The following is a 7089-nucleotide window of genomic DNA, read 5'->3' as shown; positions in this document are numbered from 1 at the left end:
TTTTTGCGTCATTATTTAACGACGCTAAAAAGTGTCGTTAGGTTCGATTAATACCTCCATCCTCCCATCCCCTAATCTATCTGCCGCCGCTCCCTCCCATCCATTCCTCTGTCTCCGCCGATCCCCATCTCCGTCGAATCTCCGCAGCCGGCGCCGCACCCGCCATCCATGCCGCACCGCCGTCCGCCGCTCCCCTCTACTGTCGCGTCCGTCCACGCTGCACCCGCACCGTCCACGCTGTCCGCCTTCCTCGAAGCCACCCCACCAGCCCTCCTCCCCTCCCCCCTCCCGGCGGCCGTCTTCGCAGGTGACAAATTTTCGAGTAACAAATTTTCCTTCGAGATAACTGCAAGTGACAAATTTCCCTTCGAGATATAAGCACGTTGAGCACTAGATTGGATCTCTTCACAGTTTACATCATTTTCTGAGTGCTGTATTTGATATTTTTATAATCTTCATAAGACTAAATAAGCAGCTAGTTCTTGCTGATATCTCTTTTTGATTTATCGGCTTACAACTTTGTTGTTTTGATTGTCTGATTAGTTCGACCAGGAAGCATGCATGCTAAAAGGTTTATCCTTCGTAGTTATTTGCAACATGACAGACCAAGCCCCGTACTATCCCATTTAACTGTAATGCCTTTTTGCAATCCTGACCTTCATCTTAAGATTTGCAACATAGTTTCAGCATCAAATAATCTTGTGACAATACCAAAATATATATGTTGGTATTTTTTCAATACCAAAAATACATTCCCAAGCGACAGAAATATTTTAGGGGACATAGCAGGAGACGGGCCTAAGAAGATATCATGCACTTAGAGCATAAATGAGATGGCCTTCTTATATTACTTCTAGCTAATTTTGTTAGGATAGATTGAGCTGTATGACAAATAGCTATACTTTTTATACCATCTCGTATGAGGAATTGTGTACCATTATATATGTTTTCCTTGCACGTTGTATTTTTTACAAGGCTATCAACCTTGTATTTTTTTTTTCACAAGTATTCCACAAATATGTTTTATTTTCTGTAAATACTCCTTTCAGCTCTGTCTTTTTTTTGAATTGGTATTATCATGAACTGAATTGAATTGGTATTATCATGCAATTATATGATTAATTTTCCGACTTACGCATTCATTAATGTATATGCTTTTATATTTTTAAATACTAAATTATCATGTTTTGGTATGGCATACCCATGCTTAATCCACAAGGAAGTGCATTACAAAACAGAACCATATGATTCCTTTGAATCAGAACAAATGGGTAAAGAAGAAGAGGAGGAGGGAGAGGGAAGAAGCTGGGAGAAAATTGAGATTTAATGAACATACATTGGCTATTAGTTGAGGTGACATGAGGGTGAAGCAAAGAAGAATGGGTGTCATGAGGAAGTAGCAAGGATAAGGGCTCAAGCAGAGTCAAAGAAAGGATACATGGATTTGAGGCATAGCAAAATCATTTCCAACACTCAGTTGCAGATTGCAAAGCTTCTTCTGACTTAGACTATAGAGCCAAGGAAATGAGTATCTAATATGTAATGGTGCATCACATAACTAATTATTTTTTCAAAGAATAAATAATTATTTTTTCAAAGAATACGGTGTTCCTCACCGTATTCCAATGTTTATTGTTGATTAAGGCAATAAGCTATCGTATCGACAGTGCTTAATAAAATCAAAAAAAATGAGAAAAGAAAAACAATGAGGAACACTAACTATTTTTTTGTGCAGCTCACCTTTATCATATGATACTTGATATTATTTTAATGTCATTTTAAAAATATTAGAAAATATTGCTGTGCCCCTCATTCATGATAAATTTTCATGTATTAGTTTGTAGCTCATCTTCATTATATAATTCGTGACATTATTGTAGTGATATTTTTAAAAAATATCAAGAAATAATGTACATATTCTATTGCATTGCATAAAACCATAGATCTGTCTTTTGTTTAATGTACATATTCTATTGTATCCGTACATTTATTTATTTTTGTACGGATAAAAGAATTATGTACATTGATCAATTGATTGTCCAGTATGGACAGTTTGAAAAATATGAGTAATTCTATAGGTTATTACAATAATTAAATGGTATGCTGAAGGTTCGAAAAAAATTTCGGACGGTATTTTTCTTTTGTTCTCCCTATACGGGAGAACTAAGAAAAAATGCTGCCGAAATTTTTTACGGCTCTTGTTGCATATCATTTGATTACTGTAATTGACCTATAGAATTAATGCATTTTTTGAATGGAATAGGACCTTCTTTACCTATTAGTTGATGATAGCTGTTATTTTTTTGGATTTTATGAAATGACTGATATTTTTTACTCATTGCATTAATATAGATTGTATAATTTTTCTTATTTTTAGATAAGTTGCAAGTTCGGTCATTTTTATCCTACAATGGACAAAAGTTAGATAAATAAACCAAAGAATAGTAAAAAATATTTAGATGGAGTTCATGACTTCATTAAATTTGGTATGGAGAAAAGTAGTTTGAATGGAAAGATTTTATGTCCATGTCAGAAATGTGTAAATAGTTCTTCTTTAGATTCACAAATTGTTGAAGAACATTTGGTATGGAATGGTTTTTTAAGAGGTTATACCAACTGAATTTTTCATGGGGAATCTATGTTACCATCATCATGTAACCAACCCCTGACTCATTTTGGATCCACTAGCCTACAAGACAATTCTGCAAGAGATGATAATATAAGGGGTTTGATCACAGATGCTTTTGGACTTGGTGTTCAAAATTTAGGAGAATCTAGTAGTATACAAGAAATAGTTGGGATGTTTGATGGATGTACGCATACGGAAGGTATGCATGTTGAGGAGCCTATACATACATCTAATGATGAGACAGCCCGTTATCACACCTTAATGAAAGATGCAGATGAAGAATTATATCCGGATTGTACGAAATTTTCTAAGATTTTTTTTCTTGTACATTTATTTCATTTAAAATATTTGAATGGATGGTCTGGGAAGAGTTTTATCATGCTACTCAAGTTATTAAAGGATGCATTTTCAGAAAGTACTCGTTTACCACCATCGTATTATGAAGCCAAGAAAGTAGTAAAGGAATTGGATCTTGGATACGAAAAGATTCATAGTTGTCCGAAAGATTGTATGTTATATCGGGGTGAAAATGCTAATCAAGAGTCATGCAATGTATGTGGATCTTCAAGATGGATAACACAAAAAGAAGATCGAGACGATGTACTGAATGAATTGGATGCAATGCGGAGTAAAAAGAAATCGGCCAAGGTATTGCGTTACTTTCCTCTTATACCTAGATTGAAAAGGATTTATGCATCATCAAAAATAGCTTCATCAATGAGATGGCATGATGAAGGACGTACAAAGGATGGAATATTGAGACATCCAGCAGATAGTCTTCAATGGAAAGCATTTGATGATAGACATCCTGATTTTGCCTCTGATGTTTGCAGTGTTAGGTTTGGCTTAGCTTCTGATGACTTCAATCTATTTCGGACCCTGAGTTCTACCTACAGCACTTGGCCAGTCATTTTGATACCTTACAATTTGCCACCGTGGATATGCATGAAACAATCATCACTTATCTTGTCAATGGTTATTTCAGGAGATAAGGGTCCAGGTAATGATATTGATATTTTCCTACAGCCTTTAATAGAGGAATTGAAACAGTTGTGGGAGGGTGTTGATGTATTTGATGCTTCCAACGATCAAACATTTAAATTACGGGCAGCTTTGTTATTGACTATTAATGATTTTCTAGCATATGCCAATTTATCTGACTGGAGTACAAAGGGACGGATCGCATGTCCTTGTTGTGGAGATTCAACACATTCAATTTGGTTAAAACATGGAGGTAAATTTTGTTACATGGGACATCGTCGATGGTTGGAAGTAAATCATCCGTTTCGATTTCAGAAAGATTTATTTGATGGTACTATAGAATTGGGATGTGCCCCTATTCCACCTTCTGGAACTGATGTTCATAGATAAATGGATGGCATCAATTACAGCTATGGTAAGTACTCAAAGTCCTCTAAAAAAAGAGGAAGGGATGATGTTGAAAGCTCAATGCACGAAGGGTTACCAGAGGAAGTCAGTATCAGTACTATAGATGCAGAGGTGTTTCAAGATCCAAAAAATTATTTCGAGGATGAAAATGAGGAAGACACACAGATAGCATCTACACAACAGTCCAGTAAATATTTATGAAAAAAATGAAGTATCTTTTTTGACTTACCTTATTGGAAACATAATCTTATTCGGCACAATCTTGATGTCATGCATATAGAGAAGAATGTTTGCGATAAGTTACTTAGAATATTTTTAAACCTTGATGGAAAGAGCAAAGATAACATGAAGGCGTGTCTTGATTTAAAAGAAATGGGTATCCGACAGGAACTTCATCCTAAAATGCTTGCTAATGATAGAATTTATGTGCCTCCTGCATATTACACAATGTCTGCTCAAGAAAAGGATAATTTTTTTGGAGTTTTAAAAAGTATCAAAGTACCTGATAGATATGCATCAAATATTTCACGATGTGTGCATCTAAAGGATCGAAAACTTTTAAATCTTAAAAGTCATGATAGTCACATATTGATGCAAGATATTTTTTCAATAGCTTTAAGATCGTCATTGCTAAAATAGGTTGTTGCAATTGTACTTCAATTATCGTCATTCTTTAAGGCATTATGTTCGAAAGTTATTGATCCTCGAAAACTTGATCAGTTAGAATCCGATATTGCAATTACACTTTGCCAGATGGAAAAGATTTTTCCTCCTGAATTTTTCACTATTATGATACTTCTGCTCATTCACCTAGCTTCAGAAGTTAAAGTTGGTGGACCGGTACATTATAGATGGATGTATCCTATTGAGAGGTATTATTGCAAACCTTAAATCTTTTTATAATTTTATTAGAAACAACAGCATACTGATATTTTAATAAATATTTAATTCTTGAAGGTATCTTGTGCGTCTTAAAGATTATGTGCGAAATAGAGCCTATCCCGAAGGCTCGATTGCTGAAGCATATATTGCGGATGAATGTTTGACATTTTATTCAAGATATCTTCAAGGTGTAGAGACTATTTTTAGTCGACCTTAACGGTATAATGACTTTGTGGAGAATGCAGAACTGTATAAGTTCTTAACTGCTGGAAAATTCTTGGGAAGAGCTGAAAATATTGTACTTGATCAAAAATCCTTAGCACAAGCACATCGTTATGTGTTACTTCATAGTGACATAATATCTGACCATCGCAGGTTAGTATATTTAAGGCATGACATCAAGATTTAAATTTTATATTAGATATAATGTTCTAAATGATATATTTATATTTTATGCAGTGAATTTTTAATTTATCAGAGATGAGCCAATCATAGCATTCATCCTAATGCAAGGATTGAACAGTGATGGTTGGTCGAGTTATTCCCTATGTGGCTTTCAAATTAGGTATGATTTATATTTAATTATGGGATACATTAATTTTTGATACATATTTAATATCAGATAACTCAACAGCACTTCGTCATATCATTTTTTTTTAGGTATCAAAGATGATGGAGACAAATAATTCAGATGAACTAATAGCTCTTGCTCGAGGACCTAACAAGATTGTGAATAGATATAATGATTTCATAATTAATGATTTTAAATTTCATACTAGAGAACGGAAGAAATTTAGAAAAATACAGAATAGCGGTGTTATGGTGGAAGCGGATGAAAAATCATATTATGGTGCACTTAAAGATATCTATGAGTTGGATTATTATGAAAAATTTAAAGTAGTATTGTTTAGATGTGATTGGATAGACATAAACTCATCAAGGAGTTTGAAACAAGATGCAAATGGATTTACACTTGTAAATTTTTCAAGGTTGATACACACTGGTGTGTTATTGAAGGATGACCCATTCATTTTTTCATCTCAAGCTCGTCAAGTATTTTATGTACAAGACGCAAAAGATAAAGATTGGTCTACTGTTATCAAAACAAAACCTAGAGACTTATATGATATGGGAAACCAAGTGGAGGATGATGACGATGACACTTATACACAATGTATGCCCTACAATTTTGTGCCAGCTGATGATTTAAATGCTACGACGACGTTGGTTAGGACAGAATTTGAAGGAAACACTACTGCTTGATTATTATTGGTAATAATTATTTATGATGTATATATTTTGCATTAATTATTATGTTATTTTACTCCATATATTAACTGATTCTACCTTTTATTTATATAAATGCTAGGTGACATCATGCGTCGCAGGGGACGATATGCTGGTGTGCAGTTCCAGTTTTCACAGACAGAGACCGGTACGTCTTCTTCAGCATAGCAGCTTGAGGCCAGTTCAGCTACACAGCATTTCGAGCCATGTCCTTCTTTATTATCAGCACAGCACGATTCTCTTATTCATCAGCCAGATGATGAGATACACGTGCAGGGTATATATTATCTTTCATATAATTTTATTTTTATTTTATTTTATGTATATTTATGATATAGTTACTTTTATGTATTTTTTGCAGACGGATCCGAGAGAGTATGCCCCAGATGCGGACCCACAGTAGTACGAGATGTGTGGCAGATGCATGAGGGCAAGAGAATTGTTGTGGAGTGCAATCAGCTGGTCAGCCAATTAAGAAAGCTGCCTGCTTATTGACTTCATTTTAGGGGACTGTTGTTCGGAGGCCTCAGCTATGTCCGTTGGGCTATGCAAAATGGAATGACATGCTTCCAACGTACAAAGTTGAGCTCCTCTGAGTTATAGAGGTAATGAATTGATGTTCATACTGTATATTAATTGTTAATCACTTATATAATTTATTTTATTTAACTTTTTTTTTATAGAGCAAGTTTGTTCTCCCTCCATCCACTCATGATTTTGTAATGAAGTCTCTTAACCGCAAATGAAAAGAATATAGAGCACAATTGAAGAGAGACTATATGAGACAGGGTATGACAGAGGAGGAGGTTGCTAGGAATTGTCCTCATGATGTACCCCCTCATCAGTGGATGGAGTTGGTTCATTATTGGTTATCCGAGATGGCACAGGTATATTATCTGCTT

This window comes from Elaeis guineensis, chromosome 1, assembly GCF_000442705.2.
Source record: "Elaeis guineensis isolate ETL-2024a chromosome 1, EG11, whole genome shotgun sequence".
Lineage (NCBI taxonomy): Eukaryota > Viridiplantae > Streptophyta > Magnoliopsida > Arecales > Arecaceae > Elaeis > Elaeis guineensis.
The sequence above is the reverse complement of the archived record's forward strand: the minus strand, read 5'-3'. Positions refer to the sequence as shown.